The sequence below is a fragment of the Pelodiscus sinensis genome, chromosome 3 (assembly GCF_049634645.1).
Source record: "Pelodiscus sinensis isolate JC-2024 chromosome 3, ASM4963464v1, whole genome shotgun sequence".
NCBI classification, from domain to species: domain Eukaryota; kingdom Metazoa; phylum Chordata; order Testudines; family Trionychidae; genus Pelodiscus; species Pelodiscus sinensis.
Genome location: NC_134713.1, coordinates 124,493,570 through 124,516,783, shown reverse-complemented (window position 1 = coordinate 124,516,783; position 23,214 = coordinate 124,493,570).

The following is a 23,214-nucleotide window of genomic DNA, read 5'->3' as shown; positions in this document are numbered from 1 at the left end:
AAAACTGAGCTCTGGAGAAATGTTTGGCTAGAGTTTCCCCTACAATATGTACCAGTTCTGACTTACATACAAATTCAACTTAAGAAAAAACCTACAGTCCCTATCTTGTATGTAACCCGGGGACTGCCTGTAATACCGTTTATCAAGGAGAAACTATCTTTATGCTGCATAGGCTATGAGAGACAGATTATTAGAAATAATGAAAGGATCTCCAGTGCTTGACCTAGGTTAGCCCTAACAGCCAGATAGACCTTGCTTTTTATAGCAGCTTCTACAGGTTGAACCTGCCTAGTCTGGCAACCTTGGAGCCAGACCGGTGCCAAACCAGAGAATTTGCTGAACGATGGGAGGTCAATATTTTCTAGTAGCATTATCAACACTTCTACTGCTTACTGGGCTCTTAGAAGACCGTTAGGGGTAAATTAGAGTTAAATAATAGCACTCACTGAGAGCCAGGACTGGTGGCTGTAAACAAACTTTATGGGGCTGCAGGAAAGTTGGCTACACCCATGACAAGTGGACATCCAGCTAAAATCATACTGGACCATGGATGGGGCTGGACTAGAGAGTACTGGACGAGATAGGTTCAACCTGTGGTACTTTTTGAAACTTAAGAGTAGACCGCAGTGTGTGTGTTTATATAAAATATTCACCAGTTTTAACCTTGTAAATATCTCTCATTTCTTTTTCTTAGTTTATTATAGGACTGCCTAAATCATTGTCCTTAATGTAAGATCTAAAGTGCAATTGACCTAGAATAAGTGATCAGACTTGCTTCTGGATTTGGCCTACGGTATCATTTGTCCATCCCTGGAAACAGTGTTCCTGTGTCTAAGGGTATGTCTAGACTACATGCCTCTGTCACTAGAGGCATGTAAATTAGATTACCCAATATAGTCAATGAAGCCGGGATTTAAATATACCCGGCTTCATTAAAATAAAAATGGCCGCCGTGCTGTGCCGGCTCAGCTGATCATCGGCACAGCGTGGTGGCCATTTTCATTTTAATGAAGCTGGGGATATTTAAATCTTGGCTTCATTGACTATATCGGGTAGTCTAATTTCCATGCCTCTGGCGACAGAGGCATGTAGTCTAGACATACCCTAATTGTGAAATCTTTATATACACAACATTCACACCTACCTGTATTAAATTGGAGTTCACTTAACAGATTCTCATGAGTGATTTGAGAGTTTGTGTTCCTTCCTGAATCATATGGTCAGCAAAACTGTACATTGTTCCTGGGGAACACAAATTAAATGGGCTAGAGATGGTTACAAAAATTGTGGCTACAGTTAATGAGGAATGGTTGATAGCAAATGCAGAAGCACTTGAGGGTATTAGCATACAAGTAAATCATTAGGAGAAATAATTAAGCTTTCTATTGCAGCAAACATTCTAAATCTCTCAGGTACTGAAGAATTATGTGCAATTTAACATATTTTTTCTTGTTTCAGAGCATATTATTTATTCTTGCTTGCCCAAATATTATGTAAAAAAGCAATCATTTGAAATCTGTAAGTGAACAATGAATCATGACTCAAATGAGATGGAAAAACAATCTGCTGCCACTGAGAGAGTTTCCCCAAATATTACTTTTTATTTTTAAAAGGGAAATTTCTCCAGATCCAATAACGACATGTTATGCTGCAATATGCAAATGAATCCATTTAGCTGCAGAACAGACATAAAACAGTGTCATTTTCCTTGGGTGAAAGATTATTTGAAGGGCAGCATTGCTTTGCAATATCTTGTAGTCTTTGCATTTGTTTTCTCTCAAGATCGGGCGCGCGCGCGCATGTGTGTGTGTGTGTGTGTGTCTCTCTCTCTCTCTTTTTCTGCCCAACCAGGAGAGCATATACTGTCCTGGCTTTTCAAGATTCTGTGCTTGTCCTTTGGTTTCACCTGCTTTCCCTTATGCTGATGAGTCTTTATGGGTATGTCTAAACTACAGAGCCATGTAGATTTGTTTGTTCGGCAAAGGGAAATGAAGCCGCGATTTAAATAATCGCGGCTTCATTTACTTTTAAATGGCTGCCGCGCTGAGCCAACAAACAGCTGATCAGCTGTTTGTCGGCTCAGCATGCTAGTCTGGATGCTCCCGCGCTGACATGAAAGCCCTTTATCAACCTCCCCGGTAAACCTCATCCTACGAGGCATAACGGGGAGGTCAATAAAGGGCTTTCATGTCGGCGCGGGAGCGTCCAGACTAGTGCGCTGAGCCGACAAACAGCTGATCAGCTGTTTGTCGGCTCAGCGCGGCAGCCATTTAAATTTAAATGAAGCCGCGATTATTTAAATCGCGACTTCATTTCCCTTTGCCGATCAGCCTAATCTACATGGCTCCATCGATGGAGCCATGTAGTTTAGACACACCATATGATAGAAAAAGAATGGACGGACTTTTCAGCAATGTCTGAGAGACCAAGACACACAAGTTCAACTGAAACTCATTGCCACTTGTATTCTTAAGCATGGACAGCCGGTAGGCTAGGTGGGAGAAGGCACAGCCTTCCCAAACTGCCAGCCAGGCCCTGGAGTGTTGTTGCTCCTGAGCACCCGTGCTCCAGGGCTGGGGAGGCTGAGGGCCACACGCCCTCCCTCCCTGTGCTCCAGGACCAGGGATGTTGGAGCTGTGCACCATCTGCCCTCCCTCCTTCCCTGTTCTCTGGGGCCACCCACCTTCCCTCTGATGGGGACATGGCCCGAGGAGAAGGGGCGGGACTGGGGTGGGATTGGGGGCTTGCCTCCCCCAGCCCTACCTTCACCAGCCACCCATGTTCCTAAGTCTCTTCGGTATTCTTGAAAATCCATCAGTAGTGAACAATTTACATTGATGTACATCTAAGAGGTTCGAGACTTTTAAATGTTCCCTATTTGTTTGTTCAAACCTAGAAATTGCTTTTTGTCACTGCTCAAAAAGACTACTGCTCACACAATTGCACTCAGGGATTTGTTACACTGGGTGCCACTATAGTTAGCCAGGTCTAGGCACCTTTCTCTGCCTCCTCTCCTGAATGGGTGGAGAGAGAGATTACATCAGCATTTGAGCTGGATGGTGTGATCCCCAGCTTCTTTCGACGCACCCATCCAAGGTCTGCTTGAGTTAACACCTAGAAATAGTGTCTCTGTAACTGTGAGATGGCCAGTTGGGCTCGTCACTCAGTATTCAATCCTGCCTGACTTCCTGCATATGTACTTGGATGGCTATCCTGAGCCACTGCCTGTGCCATTACAGATATGCTGCTCTTTTTAGATGCTAGCTCCATCAGAGAGCTCATGTCTACACTGCACAGGCTGGGAATAAGACATACGAGCTCAAATGTAGACATAGCTAACAAAATATTATATTTAAGGTAAAATATCTGTTGAGCCTGGGATTTGCAGAAGGACCTTTACACAGTGCCCACGGCAGGAGCCAGAACCCCTATGCTGCCTAGGGAACCGGCAGCAACTGGGCAAGAAGCCCAACCAGATTGAGGGTGGAGGAGGGTGAGGCATCAGGCAATAGACTTAGGGCTAGTGGCAGGAGACCTCCTCTGGTCAGATAAATTCTCTTGTTTGGGACCGATCAGGTCCTGACAGTGCCACAGCAGGGAGATCCAACCAGTGTATGAATAATGTAACCTGCGATTAATCTGCCATGGAAAGCGTACCTGGCATAACTAACATCTTTATTCAGGCAGCTACTTAAAATTAATTAAAAAAGACGAAATTAGAGAAGCACACCCTGACTTTATGGGCTTTAGTTAAATCAAACAAATAATAGAAGTTACAAGAAAAGTAATATGTCTAAAATAGGAACAATAAAGTTGTGTCCTGAATTATCGTTACTTACAAGCTTACATTCTGCATACTTACAACTTCATAAAGACCATTAGAAACATAGACATACGGAAAAGCAAGTGGAGATTACCCAGGAGCAAGGTTCCAGGACAGTCTTCCTACTCATTTGACCCATCTTGTCATTCAGGTGTTACAGATTCCATTTTCAACATTTAACCCAATGATTTGTCACCACAATGAGGTTAGCTCATAGAACTAATCTCTCCTAAGATGATACTATATGGTTTACCTGTTCATCACCAAGCACATTGCTAAACTACCACAAGGCACATATTACTGAATATAGTAACCTTAGCCAAGCATGTATCGTTCCATAACCTTTGGCCAAGCGCATAATGCTCATAGTATCAGAGGGGTAGCCGTGTTAGTCTGAATCTGCAAAAGTGCATCTGACAAAGTGGGTGTTTGCCCACGAAAGCTTATGCTCCAACACTTCAGTTAGTCTATAAGGTGCCACGGGACGCCTTGCCGATAACTGCTTTTAGGCCTAATTCTAAGCCTTCAACCCCTAATCCTGTAGGGTACGTCTACACTACAGCGCTAATTCGAACTAACGTGTCTAGAACTAAAACCTAGTTCGAATTAGCGTTTTGCTAATTCGAACTAGCATGTCCACATTAAGTGGACCCTGAACCGGGCTGAAGGATGGCCGGAAGCAGTGCCGGCAGGGCATCAGAGGAGGACTTAGAGCGTGGAGATGCTGACTCAGGCTAGCCGAGGGCTGAGCTTAAAGGGTCCCGACCCCCACCCCGGACAGACAGTTCTCAGGGGTGCCCCGCTTGAAAACCAGTCCTGGCTTGGAGTGCCCAGAGTACCCACACTGGGCACATCACACCACTCGGCCATCAGCCCGGCTGCACTTGCCGCAGGCTGCCATCTGGGCAGAGGGGGCAATTGGGGGGCTGCAGGAGAGCTTCCACCCCCAGAAGCCCGCAGAGCCAGCCCAGTCCTCCCCATCGGGGGCTCGTGCCCCATTCCTCCCTCACCTCCTTCCACTTACCCTTCCCTAGCCCCTTTTCTTGATGTACAAAATAAAGGACAATTGTGTTCAAAAATGGAATCTGTCTTTATTGAACAAAACTGGGGGAGACTGGGAAAAGGAGGTGGGAGAGGGGAAGAGAGAGGCTGGGAGAGGGGAGGGCAACTAAAATGATCAGGGGTTGGGAACAGGTCCCATATGAAGAGAGGCTAAAGAAACTGGGACTTTTCAGCTTAGAAAAGAGGAGACGGAGGGGGGACAGGATAGAGGTCTCTAAAAGCAGGAGTTGGGTGGAGAGGGTGCATTCAGAAAAGTTCTTCATTAGTTCCCATAAAGAAGGACTAGAGGACACCAAAGGAAAGGAATGGGTAGCAGGCTTCAAACTAGTAACAGAAAGTTGTTCTTCACAAAGCAAAGAGTCAACCTGTGGCACTCCTTGCTGCAGGAGGCTGTGAAGGCTAGAACTAGAACAGAGTTTAAAGGGAAGTGAGATCAAGTCATGGAGGCTGGGTCCATGGAGTGGTATTAGCCAGGGGGTAGGAGTGGTGTCTCTGCCCAAGGTTTGTGGAAGGCTGGAGAGGGATGGCATGAGACAAATGGCTTGGTCACTGTCTTCGGTCCATCCCCTCCAGGGTCCCTAGGGTTGGCCGCTGTCGGCAGACAGGCTACTTGGCTAGATGGACCTTTGGTCTAACCCAGGACGGCCATTGTAAGCTCAGGGCTCAGGGTCGGGGGTCTCACTGGACCCCCTTGATTTTCATGCACACCTGCTCCTGGGTGGCCAGGCTGGCAGCTCTCCTGCCCTAGCTGGCCACTTTCCTGTGCCTAGTGCGGAGATCGTGGACGAGGTCCACGATGTCTGCACTAGCCCAGGCGGGTGCCCGCCTCTTGCGGTCCCAGGCAAGCTCCCGGGAGCTGCCAGCCTGGTCCCGGGAAGAGGGGAAGGGCTGGGGGGCATTGTAGCCAGACACAAAACCCCATCTTGTTTTTCCACGAGCCCCCCCCCCAGAGAGCAAGAGAAAGGCAGTCAGCCTTTGATGCCCTGGGAACACAGGTTTGCTGCCTGTCCCTGACTCTACCATAAACAGAAACCAGACAGTAAATGGGCTAGCTGATGACCCGGGACCTCCCGTCGCCCTGATGGCTAGTACCAGTAATTGACACGCCTGCACTGTCCCAGGAGAGGAATCTTCGCCCATCACATACCAGAGGTGCCCATTGTCTGCATTTTCCCAGGTGTAAATTATGCTTTGCACCCTTCATGGGGAAACTTGGCATTCAAAGCCATTTTTCCTAATTGGCCACTTGAGCCCAGGAAGAAGCCTACATGACCCAAGGGGTATAAAAGAGGTTCAGCAGCCCACCCCATTTGAGCTCCAATCATCTATACCTGCTGGCAGGTATTGATTGTCTCCCGAGGTCTGTGGGATGCCCAACCTCGCCCTACTTCTTCCCGAGGGATTGAGAGAAAGACGCTGGCCACGCCAAGTCTGGAACGCAGGGGTGAGAATATATACCTGCTATGTGTCTATTTTGCATGCATTTAATAAGAGCTCAGAGAACCAAAAGGGTTTCATGGTACCTGTAAGTGACTTATTAGTAATTTCTGTCCTGTCCTTTGTAGTGGCTGTGTTATCTGTAACACAGTAGTAGCATTTAACAACTAAGTTTACCCTGTAACAATAAAATAGTAATTGTTTAAGCTTTAACCTGACTCCTTCAGTTGCTGTAACAGAACCAAGCACAATTTAAAAGAACTTCAGCCGGTCATAAGGGACTCACTGCCCTGACCGTCGGCTGACAGGCATCGGGTGGGTGGCTCAAGCCGTGCCAGGTGCAGGGTGTGCTGGCTGGGTGCTGGCAGGCTTGCACCTGGCACGGGCACCGTAGCCAGCCCGTGCCCCTTTAAGGGGTCCGGGGCTGGGAGGGGGGCAGTAGAGTTTCCCTGGTGTTGGCCAGAGTGGCCACCAGGGAAACCTGGGGAGGGCTAGCCTCCCACTAGTTCGAATTAAGGGTCTACACAGCCCTTAATTCGAACTAGTAAGTTCGAACTAGGCTTAATCCTCGTGGAATGAGGATTACCTAGTTCGAACTAAGCGCTCCGTTAGTTCGAATTAAATTCGAACTAACGGAGCGCTAGTGTAGCGCCTATGAAAGTTAGTTCGAACTAACGTATGTTAGTTCAAACTAACTTTGTAGTGTAGACATACCCTAAGACCTTTAGCTAAGACTATTTTAAATACATATATTTTTGGTGGTTCTGCTTGCTGTTACAGTTTCCATTATTGTCTATGAACATGCTTAGCAGATTATATTTTACCTAGAACTACCCTCCAAGTTCAGGTGAGGTATCAGTGGTCAAGGCCAACACTCTGTTTTGGATCTCCGTAGGAAGATTTAAAAAGTTAACCACAGGAGCCAGATGGTAAAGGGGCTGCAAATGTAAATCTTAAAGCTCATAACTCTTTGGACAGAAATTTTATTGAGCATAACATTAATACAGAGGTGTTTCCTATACAGACGTGTCACTACAGTAGTTCTATTCTTCACTTACTATTTTCCTGAAATTGTACATTATGCACTCACAAGTAGCCATAGTGTTGGCAGCTACAGATTGTGCCCATATAGGGGACATCTACACAGCAATGTTATTTTGGAATAACTTATGTTATTCCAAAATAACGTAGAGCGCACCTACACCACAAGCCAAAATAATGTTGAGCTGGAGGACTTCTTACTCCAACTCATAGTAATCCACATTTCATAAGGAGTAAGGTAAGTTGAAGGAAGAGTTTTCTTCCTTTGACTTCCTGCTTTGGAGACAGCCAAAAGCTGAATTAAGCTACTTCAACTTAAACTACGCAATTGACGTAGCTGAAGTTGCATAGAATAATTTGACTTTAACCCTGCTGTGTACACGTACTGTGTGGATGACTGGCTAGGCCACAAAATAATACATCCATGTCAAGACACAGTACTCACGTAATTTCTTTCAAATGAAAAGATGTGTTTAAATATCAGATTTTAACTTAACAAGTAAAATTTCTGTTATCAATCATTCCACATAAACTGCATTAGTTATGGTAAGTGCTACCTGAGGGCAGACAAGTTGTTATGCTTTTAAAACAATGAAAAGCACCTAAAGTATATCACAAATGTCTCATGTTTCCGAGCTTATTTTTAAAGAGTAGATGTAAAATATGAGCCAAGCATACATAACTTGATACAAAGAGCACATAGTGTATATATAAAATAGGGTTTTGGAGGGCCAGTTGGACTAGTGGTTGGAATAGCCGGCTTCCTTCTCATGGGCAAGGTGCCACAATCTTTGAGGGAGAATATGGGTCCCAGGCCCTCCCACTCCGCCATGTACCAGCCCAGGATCCTGCTGTGTAAGTCACTCCTGAGTAGAGACCTCCCAGTGGGGAGTCCACATTCACTGCCCGAGGCTACTTCCTACTATAGCCTCTTCAGTTTGGGATGTTGTCAGTGTGGTCCAAGTTCCTAGGGTGCCCTATCTCTTAGTAGCATCCTCTTGTGGACTCTGGGAACCATCCTGCTACAGTTCCAGGTTCATGTGGGGCAGGCCCAGAACCCTCTCAGAATCTCTGTACTTCAATCATCCACAATCCTCTGAGGCCAGGTGTTCCTAGGCCTCTTCCTCTGTCTCCTTTGGCCAGGAAGATGCTGCTTGGTCCCGGGGGGTTGATTGTTAGCAGCATCTGGGTGCTCTATTATTTATGTTTTTCATGGATTTATTTTCTAATGTGTAATGAAGCCATTGAATAGGACCCGGTCATGATCATGAGGGTTATCCAGCAGCTTGGGAACTAAGGGGTTAACTGTAGCTAAGTCAGGTAGATTTAGCTAATAGGAATGTAGGTAGAAATTTCAAATTGGGACAAAGGAATTTTTGGGTTTTTCCTCCTTTGTCCTGGGCAGTTTCTCCCCATCTGCCGAGGGGGACAGACAGAATGTCTCCTTCCAAGAATAGACTCATCACTCTTCTGTAAGTAGGGTAAAGTTTAGATAAATCCGTTCTTTGTTTTATGGTTTGGAAATGGGATCTGATGTCAGAGCAAAAAGCATTTTTAAATGCACACTTTTGTAACTAAGCTCCTAGTCCATGGTGGGTTTCTCCTCTGTGAGTGTATTACTTTGTTACTTTTTCATCTAGTCATTATGCTTGCAACAGGAATATTGTACTGATAATAAAAGTTCTTTCTAATGTGTAATGAAGCATACACATTTTCTTTTCTTAACCTAGCATTGGTTAATTTTTGTGTCCTGCTTTGTACTTTAGGGGTGAGATTTCCCAAGTGATCTCTCCCCTGATCTTCTTATCAGTACTTGGGAGGTGGTAGCGGGATTTTATCCCCAAAATCTAGGTTAAGATTTTCAGGGGAAGTTTTATACCAAAGCCCTGTAGATAAGGTTTTGGGGTACTTTTGCTGGCCCCCACTCCCGCATTTATCGTGCCAGAGTGGGGAAGGAGCCATGACAGACCCAGATAGCACATGAACTGACTTTGCATGGCATTCCAGATCCCAAATAGTGGAAATACTGCAAAAAAGATTATTTAGTGCATTATCAGCCATAAATGCCTTCATGAATGGAAAACAAAACCACCAATAACAAACGTATACAGATACTGGTGTTTATTTGGCTTCCCAAGGGACACAAATGCCTAGCTTTAGTGCCTGTATATGCTAAACAGTGCATCTTGCTCTTTCAGCAGTTCAGCAGAAAAGGACCTGGGGATTACAGTGGATGAGAATCTGGACATTAGTCAACAATGTGCCCTTGTAGCTGAGAAGGCTAATGGCATATTAGGGTGCATTAGGAGGAGCATTTCCAGAAGATCTAGGGAAGTTGTTATTCCCCTTTATTTGGCATCTGGACTATTGTGTCTAGTTCTGGGTCCCCCACATCAGAAACAATGTGGACGCATTAAAGAGGGTCCAGCGGAGGGCAACCAATATGATTAGGGAACCGGAGCACATGACCTACGAGGAGAGGCTGAGGGACTGAGGGCTTATTTAGTCTGCAGAAGGGAAGAGTGAGGGGGGATTTGATAGCAGCCTTCAACTTCCTGAAGAGAGGTTCCAAAGAGGATGGAGAGAGGCTGTTCTCAGTAGTAACAGATGGCAGAACAAGGAGCAATGGTCTCAAACTACAATGAGAGAGGTCTAGATTGGTTATTAGGAAAAACTATTTCAGTAGGAGAGTGGTGAAGTACTAGAATGGGTTATCTCAGGAAGTGGTAGAATCTCCATCCCTAGAGGTTTTTAAGGCCTGGCTTGACAAAGCCCTGGCTGGGATGATTTAGTTGGGGTTGGTCCTGCTTTGGGCAGGGGGCTGGACTCGATGACCTCCTGAGGTCTCTTCCAGCCCTAGGATTCTATGATGCATGGAAACATTCTCTCAGCTGTAAGTCACGTGTTCCACAGATGTCAATCTACAGATTTGACTTACTTTTAAATTAAAGAAAATAACTAGAAGAGAAAAATATCTAAGGCTATGTCTAGACTGCAAGCCTCTTTCGAAAGAGGCTCTTTCGAAAGATACTTTCGAAAGAGCCTCTTTCGAAAGAGAGCGTCTAGACTGCACGTTGAACTTTCGAAAAAGCGGCTTGCTTTTTCGAAAGAAAGCATCCAGTGAGTCTGGATGTTCTCTTTCGAAGAAGCCCTATTTACATTGAAGAACGCCTTCTTTTGAAAGAGGAACTTTCGAAAGAAGGCGTTCTTCCTCGTGAAATGAGGTTTACCGCCATCGAAAGAAAAGCCGCGTTCTTTCGATTTAATTTTGAAAGAACGCGGCTTGAGTCTGGACACAGGTGAAGTTTTTTCGAAAAAAGGCTACTTTTTTCAAAAAAAACCCTGAGTCTGGACACAGCCTAAGTGACAGAGCAGAATATGTCTCCTCTGTAAATTATTAGAGGCTGAAACAGAATGGTTGCTCTCTATTCATAGATAGAGATCCTAGAAATAGAAAAATACAGTGTGCAGGAAACAAAGCCATCACTGTTTGAAGCCACTATTAATCTCAAAATCACAGAAAGGCTTCATGCACAGTATATGTCTGATCACAGTCATAATTATGCATCTAATTATGTATGCTGGAAAAACAAAACATGCAAAATCATTTCACAGTCATTCTATTTCCTTTATATAGCTCCTTCCTGTGATTTTTGGAAACTCTGGCTTGAAATGTTTTCCCTTCTAACTTACTCTTCCGTGGCTGTAACTGAACAAAAGGCAGTGAAGAAAACAAAATTTACTTAAAAGGAAATGTAGTGGTTGGCCCTCCAGCTACTTAGTAAATATAAACCAGTAGCTATAGCAAGGTTGCTGTGTAGTAAGGTTGTGCAGTAGCCCAGTGGGCCAGTTTGCCTTTATTATATTAACTGCTACTGTAGCACTGTGGGCTAGCTTTATGTTCAGCAGTAACACACAAACCTACAGATCTGTAACCTGTAAGATACTAACTTTAGCAAGTTAGCATAAGTCTTGAGACCTATGACATTTAAATACATAAACTTTGCACGAGAGTTTGGGGAGACAATAGAGTTTAAGGGGGAATTTTGTGGTATATAATTCAATCACAGAAGTGCCTTGGCAGTGAACTGATGCACATAACAGATACATGAGATATAGCTAAGGTTAGTCTGCTTTCTTTCTTGTATATTTTTCTTATATGTTTTTATTAGTTTGATTATTTGTTTTATGTTAATAAGTGTAAATGCTTATATTATATTTTAGTTCTAACATAAGGGACCTTCAAGCTGCATCCTGTATATAAAGGTAGGGCACAGTTAGCCTATACAGGCAGTCCCCGGGTTACGTACAAGATAGGGACTGTAGGTTTGTTCTTAAGTTGAATTTGTATGTAAGTCGGAACTGGTACATATTGTAGGGGAAACTCTAGCCAAACATTTTTTTTAGTTTTGGATAGCATAGGGAAAGGTTAACCCCCCTCTAATGTTTGTTTTGCTGTCTGTTCCCCTGTTCAGAAGATTTCACATCTATTTCTGTCCCTGTGACAAACTCAGGACTAAAGGAGTAACTCATCAAATACCAAACAGCTCTGCACCATGCTTTGAGCTAATAGCTTTATTTCCACACACCACCCAGGGTTCTAGGAGGAGGGTCCTTTTTTTGCTAACACAATGAGGCCAGCACTTTGTTTGTTTTGGTGGAGTCTTTGTTTGCCCAGGGAGCCCAGCATGTATAGGGGGAGGAGGGGCGGAGAGGCTGCTTTTGTCTGCTGTTCGGCAGCCTGTTGCTCAGGGGAGGGGGCAGCCTGTTGCTGGCAGGGGGGGAGGGGGAGGCGTGCAGGATGCGAGGCCCCGGGGGGGGGGGGGGGGGGGGGGCAGCGGGCGTGGGGAGGCACTTTTCCTCTGCCCGGCAGCTCTGCGGGATCCCTGTCCCTGTGGCCAGCTGCTGCAGGCAGAGGCCAGTTGGAGCCGGCCGAAGAGCAGGAGGAGGTGGATTCTAGGACCCAGGTGAGCGAGCCCCGGGGACGCTGCTCCGGGAGCCCGGCATGTATAGGGGGAGGAGGGGCAGAGAGGCTGCTTTTGTCTGTTCGGCAGCCTGTTGCTCAGGGGAGGGGGCAGCCTGTTGCTGGCAGGGGGAGGCACTTTTCCTCTGCCCGGCAGCTCTCCGGGACCCCAGTCGGAGCCGGCCAGAGGAGGAGGAGGATCCTAGGACCCAGGTGAGCGAGCCCCGGGAATGCTGCTGCGCATGTGCGGGAGTTGCCTCACCCCGTTCGTATCTAGGGATCCGACGTAAGTCGGATCCACGTAAGTCGGGGACTGCCTGTACATGTTTGGGACCTTTCACCTAGATAAAGGGTGATGAGCTAAAGAATAAGGCCTATATATGGCTTCGACCTTTAATATAGAGGATGCTTTAAAGCCAGTTGTAATAGTGTCTTTGCTAAGTTCATACCCTTTTAAACTTTACAGGTACACCATAACTTGGAATTTGAAAAGAGCCAAACTAATCAGCTAGGAAAGAAACAACAAAGTGATAGCTAACGACAAAAGAGCCATGGTAACAAATTGATATACATGATAAAAGGCTGAGATCATTGCTATACTTAACTTATAGGGGAAAAACAATCCAACATTAGGAAGATGAAGGAATGCAAATAAGGAAAAGGGGGAAAATCCCCTATGAATATGCATCGAACACAGCTGTGCCAGCGTAACATATAGGAATGGCATCCCAGCCTTTTGGGGATATGGGAGAGAGAGAGATGTAGTCCTTAAGAAGTACCAGAATGATGGCCACTGGTGATTATGGAGAAGGTGATGGTGATGAGGACAATGATGGCTGATGTTTCACATTGTTCTATAGGAGATGGGTGTGAGAATATGGATCTGCAGATGTACACTCTACAATAGCTCTATCTACCGCACTGAGTTGTGGTGTTTGTGACTGTGCTAAATCTATTAATACATTTTATTTGTAAATATAAAAGTTGCTGTGGTGTGAGTGAGACTGCACAATCTAATAATTGGAATACTACTGGGCCTGATCTTGGGGCAAGGCCCTGTCAGCCCTCAGAATGATAATGATTCATAAGTAATCAATATAAATTAATACATAATCTAAACATTGGGCTCTGGTACACAGTCACTAGACCTACGGTATATGGCCAGGCCCTAAAGTAAGATTCTTAATGTAAAATGACGCGCACTCTAGCAGTGTTTCTTCCCCAGCGCATGCCTAAGAGTTCACCCTTCTACTAGCAGCTATGAACAAATCCCAGTGAGGAAGAGCAGTGAAGCTGTGCTATCATGTAGGCATTAAGAACCATAGCACTGAAGATATACAACATTGGCCCATCTCCTCAGAGAGGCAGAGTTTGAAAACCTGTTTGTATTCCTATCTGAAAGTGGCTTATGTAAGGGTTCTTATAGCAACAACACTCAAATGCACCTACTTGCCCATCACACACAATAGATTGTTTATTTCTAGTACTGTGCACATAATTATGGCTCTGTTATAGTTTCCTGACAGTTGTATCTGTAGTAACATCCACTGACTGGAATATGACTGTGCAGAGTGTTTAAGAGAGAACCCTGCCAGAACTGGCTATTAATTCAGTAGCATGTGCTGGCTTTTCCCTGCAAGGTGCCACTTATCTGAAGGGACCCACTTGCTCACTGCTTTGAATACTGCATCCGGTTGCATAGGATAATTCATAATTTTGAGTTCTGGTCCTGCTGGGGAGCTTTGTGAATTAATGGTTTGGGTTGGGAGATCAGCTGTGGGGTGGAAAATGCCAAAGCATTCTGTCAGTCAATTGGACATGTAAACGAGTTACATGACTGGAAGAGGTAAAGATCTAAACCAATAAAAGCTGAGAAACTCCATGTTAAGGAACATCGCGCTACTCATAAGGATCATCCCGCCTTGGGGCTGCAAGGCCAGGCCATGCCAGAGATACAATGGGCTTATGGTAACCAGCAGGGCCAACAGCTTCTGCAGGCCCCCCAGGCAAAGTGTGGGAGGGCCTGGCTCTGCGCCTCCAGAAGGGATGGGGCCTTGGGCGAGGCTTTGGGTGGAAAGGGACAGGGGGCAGCCTGCCCTGAGTGCTCCCTGCGGTGCTCTGTGCAGTGATCTACAGGGCCCAGGGCTCCGACTGCTGCCACTGGCGCAGTAACAGCAGTGATGGCCAGTAGCCCCAGTCCCCTTTGAATTACCAGGGTCCCAGGGCAAGTGCCCCTTTTGGCTCCCATTCCCTGTCGGCGGGCCTGATGGTAACAAACCATCGTTGTAGCTTGCTTTATTGTGTTAGACACTGTGAACTTCATGCTTTATCTCATGCTGCTCCTCATGTTTGGGAGGAGTTTGCTGTAAACATCTGCAAACATTCCACCTTGTCCTCTTTTAAATCTGTCCTTAATCTGCCATGATGCTGACAAAAAAATCTGACAATGGTCAGGCAGCTGGTGTGCCAATACCATGGCCAGCCCTGCCAACGGGGAGTGGGGAGGGGGGAAAAAGGAGGCAATTGCCCCAGGCTTAGCAATTCAAAAGGGTCCAGGGTTCTCCACCGTTTAAATTGTCCCTTGAGCACCATGCAGTATGCTCTGGTAGGCTCTCAGGGCTGGCTGGGAGTGGGCCAAAGAGGCACATTCCTAGTAGTACTGAGGGCTGGCTGCTCCAGCCCTGCCCTTTCTACCCTTCTGGGGTCACTGGCCCCTCCCACCTTGCCCAGGGGCCTGGCAAGTCTGTTGGCCTCCCTGACCATAACCTACTATGCCAAGTAGAGCAGCCTCATTGTTTCACTGAACATCCTCATCTGTCCGTATCCACCTGTTGTCTCTTGTCTTGTGCATTCTGTAAGCATTCTGGGACAGGGGCAGTCTTTCTGATCTGTGTTTGTACAGTGTGTAGCACATTAGGGTCCTGATCTATGACTAGGGCTTCTATGCACTATTAATAATAATAATAATAATTAATAATAATAAATAATAAATACATGTTCTCTCTCATTTCTCTTGGGCTATAGTGTCTGCTCTTAGGCCAGAGCAACACATGCAGTAACATGGGATGCATTCTTGCACTCTTCCTACACAAATGTTTGTTCTATTGCTTTGCCAGCCACCTGGCTGCCCTTGACAATTCTGTTATGTTTTGGAAAGATTGGACTTACAACACCTAGGACAGAAAAATTCCATGTGCCAGAGCTGGCAGGCTTTAAGATTGAGGCCTGCTGCCAGAATTCTCTGCTCATCCACTCTAGGCCTGCTGCATTTGTCTAAACCTTATTCATAATCTTTTTTGAGGTTTCAAATGTTTGGCTGATTATGTTCATGTTCATTTTCTAGTATCACAAGTCTCTGCCTTGCAGGTATCAGCCAGAATCAGAAGCACAAATCTCCCAGCAAAGCCAAGTCTAATGCAAGTTCTAGCCCAATATTGCTGACCTAAGAGCTTTGTCTAAACCTCCAAACTTTCCATGCAGATCCAAACTGAACTGTTTATATAGCACCTAAGATCAGGATCCTGATCTGGGCATCTGATCTGAGCCTGCAATAAATATTAATAAGACAAATTAGTTTCCTAGTGTGAATCAATACATGCTCTATATTGATATTCATGTTACGATGGTAGATGTATTTAGTAGTCATAAGACTGGGGGAAATGGAATATGAATATGAACCTATTCACTCACCCCTCTATCTGTGGTTTCTTCAGTAACTACTTATTACTCTCAATGGGCCTTGAATTAAGTTCCTGGTTCCTAAAATAGATCCAGAGTGGAAAGCATTGGATGACGCTGAGGCTTCCCTTTTTCTGGGGCTTGATGCCTTTGCTAGGGATGACTGAATTGAACACTGATGGAGAGAGGCTCTAGCATGGTCTGGTTAATGTGTAAACCATAAAAACTAGATCTGGCAGAGGCCTACTCACAGGGGCTGGTCTGAGCCATTTCCTGTGGTTTCACTTGGAACTGAATTCTTACAAGTGATAATTCAGCATTTAGCTCCGTGGTGAGCAACCTGCAGCCCATTGAGGTTCTGTGTGTGGCCTGCAGGTAGGGTTGCCAGGTGTCCGGTATTCACCCAGACAGACCGGTATTTTCGGCTCCTGCCTGGTAAAAAAAAATCCAGAGAATACCGGACACCTGAGATGTCTGGTATTTTCTGAATTTTTCCCCAACCAGGAGGTGAAAATGCTGGGCACCTGGCAACTCTACAAACACTCAGCACCCGGCCTCCCCCAAATACTCCCTTGGCTCCCAACACCCCCAGCCCCCCCAACCCCAGGCCCCATGCGTTCCTGGTTCCCCAAGGCTGCTGACACAAAATGGCTGCCGGCCAAAAGACCTAGGTCTTCCCCTGGGTCTTAGTGCAGAACCGCTCCCCTGTTCCTATCCTGGCACTCACTCACTTTGGGGGGGGGGGGTTGTTCGGTATTTTTGTTTCAACCATCTGGCAACCCTACCTGCAGGACACTTTGTTTACTGTTGCTCATGGACAGGGTTGCCAGATTCTGTGGTTTCTATCCACATGGTTTTTCTCCTACCGGTATTACTTAAGTGACATGCATGTAAAACAGGGACACATGAAGTGAGGTGCGTGCTGATTGCACATAACACTGACTGTGAGAGCTGTGCACTCCCTCTGCATCCAATCAAAGCGCTGCTGTGGTTCAGTTGGCACACCCTGCAACTTCTAGGTACCTAAGTGCAGTTAGCAAAACTACCCTATCCCAGGAGACTGTCTTGATTACGACAATCTTGCAGCCCATTGAGATGAGGGAAGGCCGCTCATGCAACCCACTCAACTAGCCTCGGTTGCCCATCACTGATTTAGCTCCTTTTGTTTATCTTGTTAAAAATCCTGGAATTGGGATGGTATAAAATGCTTTCATTGAAATGTAAGAGGTAGTCCTATGGCACCTTAGAGACTAACCAAAATGTATAGAATCCTTAGCTTTTGTGGGCAAAACCCACTTCATCAGATGAATTGGAGTGACAGTAACAGAAACCAAAAGATATATCAAGGGAATGCTCATGATTCTATATATTTTGGTTAGAGTCTAAGATGCCATAGGACTACTCATTATTTTTAAAGTTACAGATTAACACCTCTCCCCCTCCCCCTTCCCCTCCCCAGATTCATTGAAATGTGATCAGATCATAGGGAGCAGCTGAGTTCTCACTGGAATGGTGTATGCACTGTTTGCTACCTCCATAGTTCAGTGATTAGTCAGACGGGGCTGCTGTATGGTGAGCCAAATTCTACACTTTACTGAAGACTCATGGCTTACTGCCATACACAGAAAATAGTCCTATACCTCGTAGCAAGATCAGATTAGTTTTGAGGGCTTCTCATGTCCTGCCTGCCCCTGTGCAATGGAATTGTACCCATCCCATTGGGACAGGACCTGATGACACACAGAGCCAAGAGTAAAACGGATACCTAATTATTATTGCTCCAAACATGAATTAGCGGTGGAAAAGCTGACAGGTTATATTGCTCATCTTGATGTGTACTAAAACGTATTCTCTTGGGCTCTGTACAGTCCATCTCGAGCAGCAAGGCTGCCTGTCACCACTTCCCTTGGGAAACTGTTCAATAATCAAACAGATCTTATTTTAGGATCTCCCCCGATAGCTAGCTGCATTTTGCTTTCCAAATGACTGTTTAAATGGCTGAGTTTATTTTACTCTTTGGTCAATAGCCGTTTGCAATGGCTGCCCTGAGAGACCCTGTTCTCTTGAAACCCTGACAGGGCAGGAAGTGCAATAATGGCTTGAGGATGAACTCACAAAGACTAAGGGCCACATCCTCAGCTGGTGTGAATCAGCATGGCTCCACTGAAATTAATGAACCTAGGATAATTAACAGCAGCTGAGACTCCTCCTCCCTACCCCCACATATACTTCTCTTATGCTGATGCCTCTGGAAAACATTAGAAGATGCAATGTGGTTTTTTTTTTTTTAATTCTGTTCCTATTAGCTCACACTGTACATGGAGTAATCATCTTTCGAAGACAAACTGCTGTCAGCATCACTGGTTAGTTTTACTAAGGATAGCTGGAGACAGTGATGTACGATGCTGAGTAGAAAGCTGTCACCACAGTGCCTCCTCTCTTACCATGGAACGGTACCAGGAATAACAAAACATGATAAAGCAGAGAATTTGCTTTTGCAGCAGATATCTGCCAGGAGGGTGTTCTAGTGGAGCAAATGGGTTTAATACTGTTCTTTGCAGTCCAGGACTTGTATAAGGACACTTTTTCACTGAAACAAAAGATTATTGCATCACAATGCATTCTGCGGAGACAGCTGCAGTGATATCCACTGGGTAGACGGAGCAATACACACGCAGAGCGGCTTCCTTTATTAGAGCAACAGGGGTGAGGAGGAATGCATACTCTTGTTCCCAGTCAAAAAACAGGACTATGTAGCACTTTAAAGACTAACAAGATGGTTTATTAGGTGATGAGCTTTCGTGGGCCAGACCCACTTCCTCAGATCAAATAGTCTGATCTGGCCCACAAAAGCTCATCATCTAATAAACCATCTTGTTAGTCTTTAAAGTGCTACATAGTCCTGTTTTTTGTTTCAGCTACACCAGACTAACACGGCTACATTTCTATCACTATTCTTGTTCCCATTGTTTGCCTTTTATGCTTGATAGCAAGGACACAGCTAATTAACTTCAGACTAATTGTCCTTCTGATGAAATCAGCAAACTGCTCTATGGCTATAAAGAGAAATTGTGCCTTTGTGGCCAATAAAGATATTGATTTTTTTCAGACTTCCTTTCTAAACACAAATAACCGAAACCCGTAATTCTAGCCAGGTCAGTGACCCTTTACTGATTTTTATCAGAAAATGACTTGGTGACAACCCAGCTTGCAGGGAAACCTGAAGGAATTCCATTCTCCTTCCCCCCCCCCCCCCCCTTCTCCCCTCCGCCAGTGGCTCTGTCTGGGCTGAAGACATTTTTAACTTCTGGGCTTTCTCCAAATTCTTTCCTAGTAATAAACCTACTGTATCTTTGATGGCTATAGCACAATGGCAACAGGGCAAAAGTTAAGATTATTATAGTCATACAGATTTCTTCCTTTGATCAGACCTGGTAATCTTTGCTCCCAACAAAGATGCATATACAGGGATTTGCCACTTGTCTTGAACAGGAGTTAGAAGGAAGAACGGTCTAGTGGGCTCAGATCAAAAGCTGGTTTAGAAGCTGGTTGTCTAGTTTCTATTCCCAGCTCTACCACAGACTTGCTGTGTGATCTTGAGCAAGTCCCTATGGGTATGTCTACACTAGCTCGTTAATTCGAGCTAGGTAGGCAAATGAGGTGACCGGAGTTGCAAATGAATACCGGGTTTTAAATATCCTGGGCTTTATTTGCATGTTTCCATCCGGTCACCATTTTGAAATTTCACTAGCCTGAACTCACTGCCGCGTGGAATGAGGAGTAACAGTTAATTCGAACTAAGGACTTAGTTCGAATTAACGTTTCACTGCTGCGTGTAGCCGTGCAGCAGTGAGTTCAGGCTAGTGAAATTTCAAAATGGCGACCGGACAGGAACATGCAAATAAAGCCCGAGATACTTAAATCCCGGGCTTCATTTGCAACTCCGGTCGCCTCATTTGCCTACCTAGCTCGAATTAATGAGCTAGTGTAGACATACCCTATGAGGGTTTGCTTTCACAGCCGCGGTACTAAACTGCATTAAATAATGGAGCTCCCTGATCATGCACAGAAGCCAGTTCTATAGCGATCAGGTACCCAGCAGAACTTAGCATAGCTCTGGCCCTTGTCTCTTAACCATGTCCCCTCCATTGGAACCCAGAAGGAGAAAGTCAGTGTCATTGGCATCCTTGTTTTGTGCACCTGCAGCAGAGGCTAAGGAGTTGGTCCTGTATTGCTAGAAAACAGATAGAAATGCAAAGACTTACCTCCTCTGGGAGGGTGTTGTGATGCTAAATTAATTAATATTTTTAAACCAACTTTGGTTCATTGGGTCCGATGACTTCCTACCATTTGGAAACCCATGGAAAAGTCAGGCAGATCCTGGAATTTTCCCTTGCAGGGTTTCTCATACAGCATCCTTTCCAGGAAAGAGGCTTGACACATCATGGGGACGTTGTGGGGAGTGAGGACTCGCAGCCCCACATATCCAGGGGATCATAGGAGGAAGGGCATTCATCACCCAATCCATGGAGGGAAAAGCTGTCTGCCAGCTTTGCTAGTGCAGAGCTTGCAAATTCCTTAATATTGGGCCTTTGTTCAAATCTCCCTAGCTTGTTGTCCCCCTCCTTCTATGGAGATTTTAGGCTTTGCAGCCTGCCAGTCCTGGCAGCTATAAACAGAGCTGTTGTTATCTTAGGTCATCCTTAACTGACCTTGGATCTTTCTTTATAGTGAGCTGTCATCAGTGGAAAACATGTTCTTTGAACAAAGGCAATTTAGCTTGTGGGGCTTCCAGACTTCGCTAGCGGGAAAGGGTATCTTTAACCACAGCATCTTTAACAAATGCATCTCTGAAGTGCATTTAAAAATGCACACAAAAGTTCTCATGGGAACGGGCAAAATTGCTGGCTTTAAATATTGTTAACTTAAACTACTGAACCAGTTTTCTTCAAACTCCCCTTCATTTTTATTTCTGTGAAATCTACAAAACAAATCAAGCATGATGTTTTTAGAAACATGCATTACTAAGTAATGAGTTCAAGATTTCTAATATAGCTACATATTTAAAGGAGTTTGTGTGTCTGTCTGTGAGTCCATTTGTTTAAGAATTCCCCCTAAATGGTAAGAGCTATGGCCACCAAATACAGTATGCGGCTTCCTCGTGTCCTAACTTTCAGCAAGCTCAGGATTTGGTCGTGCCAGGAAAATGGGATGTGCCTGGAATGGGAATGTTTTCCAGAACATGAAAATGGAGAGGGTTGTTTGGAGGGATGCGATACTGCAGAGTGGCCACTTGGGGCAGCGAGTGCGGGGAAAAGCCATACTGTAGAGTGACTACTGGGGGTAGAGTGCCAACTGCAGACAGAACTCCACATGGCTGGCTATTGGACCAGGTAAGTGGCCCCCTAACCTTGAAGAGTGCTGGGCAGGGGGAGCCCCCCCCCCCATCCTGGACACCCTGGGACCACCCATGGAGCTGGGAAGCCCAGCCCACACCCTCTTCAAGAAATGCCCCCCCCCTTCCCCGAGGACAGGCTGCAGACCAGGAGAGGCAACTACAGCCTCGTGCTCTCCCTCTAGACCAGCTGCGGGCCAGAGAGGGTCTGTGGAAAGCTGGGCCCAATCCCCATACCCTGCCTCCCCCTGGACAATCTTCAGGGCCAGGGGAACCACTGAAAGCCAGGCCCAGTCCTCAGGACTAGCTGCAGTGCCATGGGGACTGCTGAAGGCCAAGCTGGCCTCCAGACCCTGCCCCCACTGGACAAGCTGCAGCTCTGAAGAGACCACTGGGGGCCAGGACCAGCTCTTGGAGCCTTGCCCTCCCCGGACTTGCTGCAGGGCCACAGAGGTTGCTGGATACCAGTGCTGGCCCCCTCACCTTGGCCCTCCCCAGACAGGCTGCAGGGCCGGGGGGCATGTGGATACCAGGGCCAGCCCCCAAAGCCTTGGCTCCTCCCTTCCTGCACAGGCTGCAGGGCTGAGGGAGTAGCTGGATGCTGGAGTCAGCCCCCAGAGCTTCCCCTCGGATAGGCTGGGGGGCAGCTAGAGCCTCGGAATGCCCTGCACAGCCGAGGAGCCTCCAGCTGGGGAGTGCAGCCCTTGTCCCTGAGGAGAAGCTGCCACCACAGCAGCACCACCTTCGCCATCCTGGTAAGTTCCCCTCCCATCCCCCCGCCTTGGGCTGCCTGCCCTGGGTCCTGAACCCCCACTCTCTACCCTGAGCCCCCCCCCCGCTCTGACTCCAGCCTCCCCAACCCTGTACCCCCTGCCCTGACCCTCACACCAAATCCTTTGCCCTCAGCCACCCACTCCCTGACCTTGCTCCAGCACCCTTTACCTCCTGCCCTGAGTCCCCCAAACTCTCCCAGTCTCCTGCTCAGACTCCAGCACCTTCACCCTCTGCCCCAACTCCCTACTCTGAGTCCCCCACCCCTGCCCTCACTTCAGTGCCCTTCACCGCCTACACCCCCACCCCTTTTTATTCTAGCAAAAGACAGAAAACCTGCAAATCTTGTCTACCAAGAAGCTACCGAATGTTTGAATCGCTTTATTTCTTTTATTAATGTAAGCTTTCTTTGTTTCTGAAAACTTCTGTCATTTAAGTAAAGAATGTACATTTTCCTTTTATTCTGCCAAAGATCCCAAGAAAACATTGCTTCTCTTAAAGAACTGAGCAACGCTGGGTACATCTGCTAGTCAAATTGTAAGGGAAGGGATTCCCCACTGTCCACCCCTCACAATTACATAACTGAAATCCAGCTGTGCTGATTTTGCTTGCCTTCCTCCCCGCCCCCCAAAACAAGTCAACTTTACATGGGAGCTGTCACACTTAAAATAGTTTGAGAAAGTTATAACCAATGGGCTATTGTGAGGGTCTGAATGGAAACATACTTCCATGGTAATGAGAGGGGGCTCCAGAAGTGCCCGTTAAAACAAATATTTCATTATATGATGCCAGATTGTGGCTTCAAGTCAGGGCCAGTTCAAGTCAGGGCCCGTTCTGTGGGAGGGCCAACTTTCAGGGGTCACTGTATGGCTATGGCTTTGTCTACACATGGAAGTGGCAGGGTGGTCACTACCCAAGTGCTGGGAGGGAACTCTCCCAGGGTGTCTCCACTGCGGCGCTAGCTCGAAATAAGCTACGGAATTTGACCTACTCAGGTTGCGTAGCTTATTTCGAGTTTATATCAAGATAGTCAATTTTGAAATT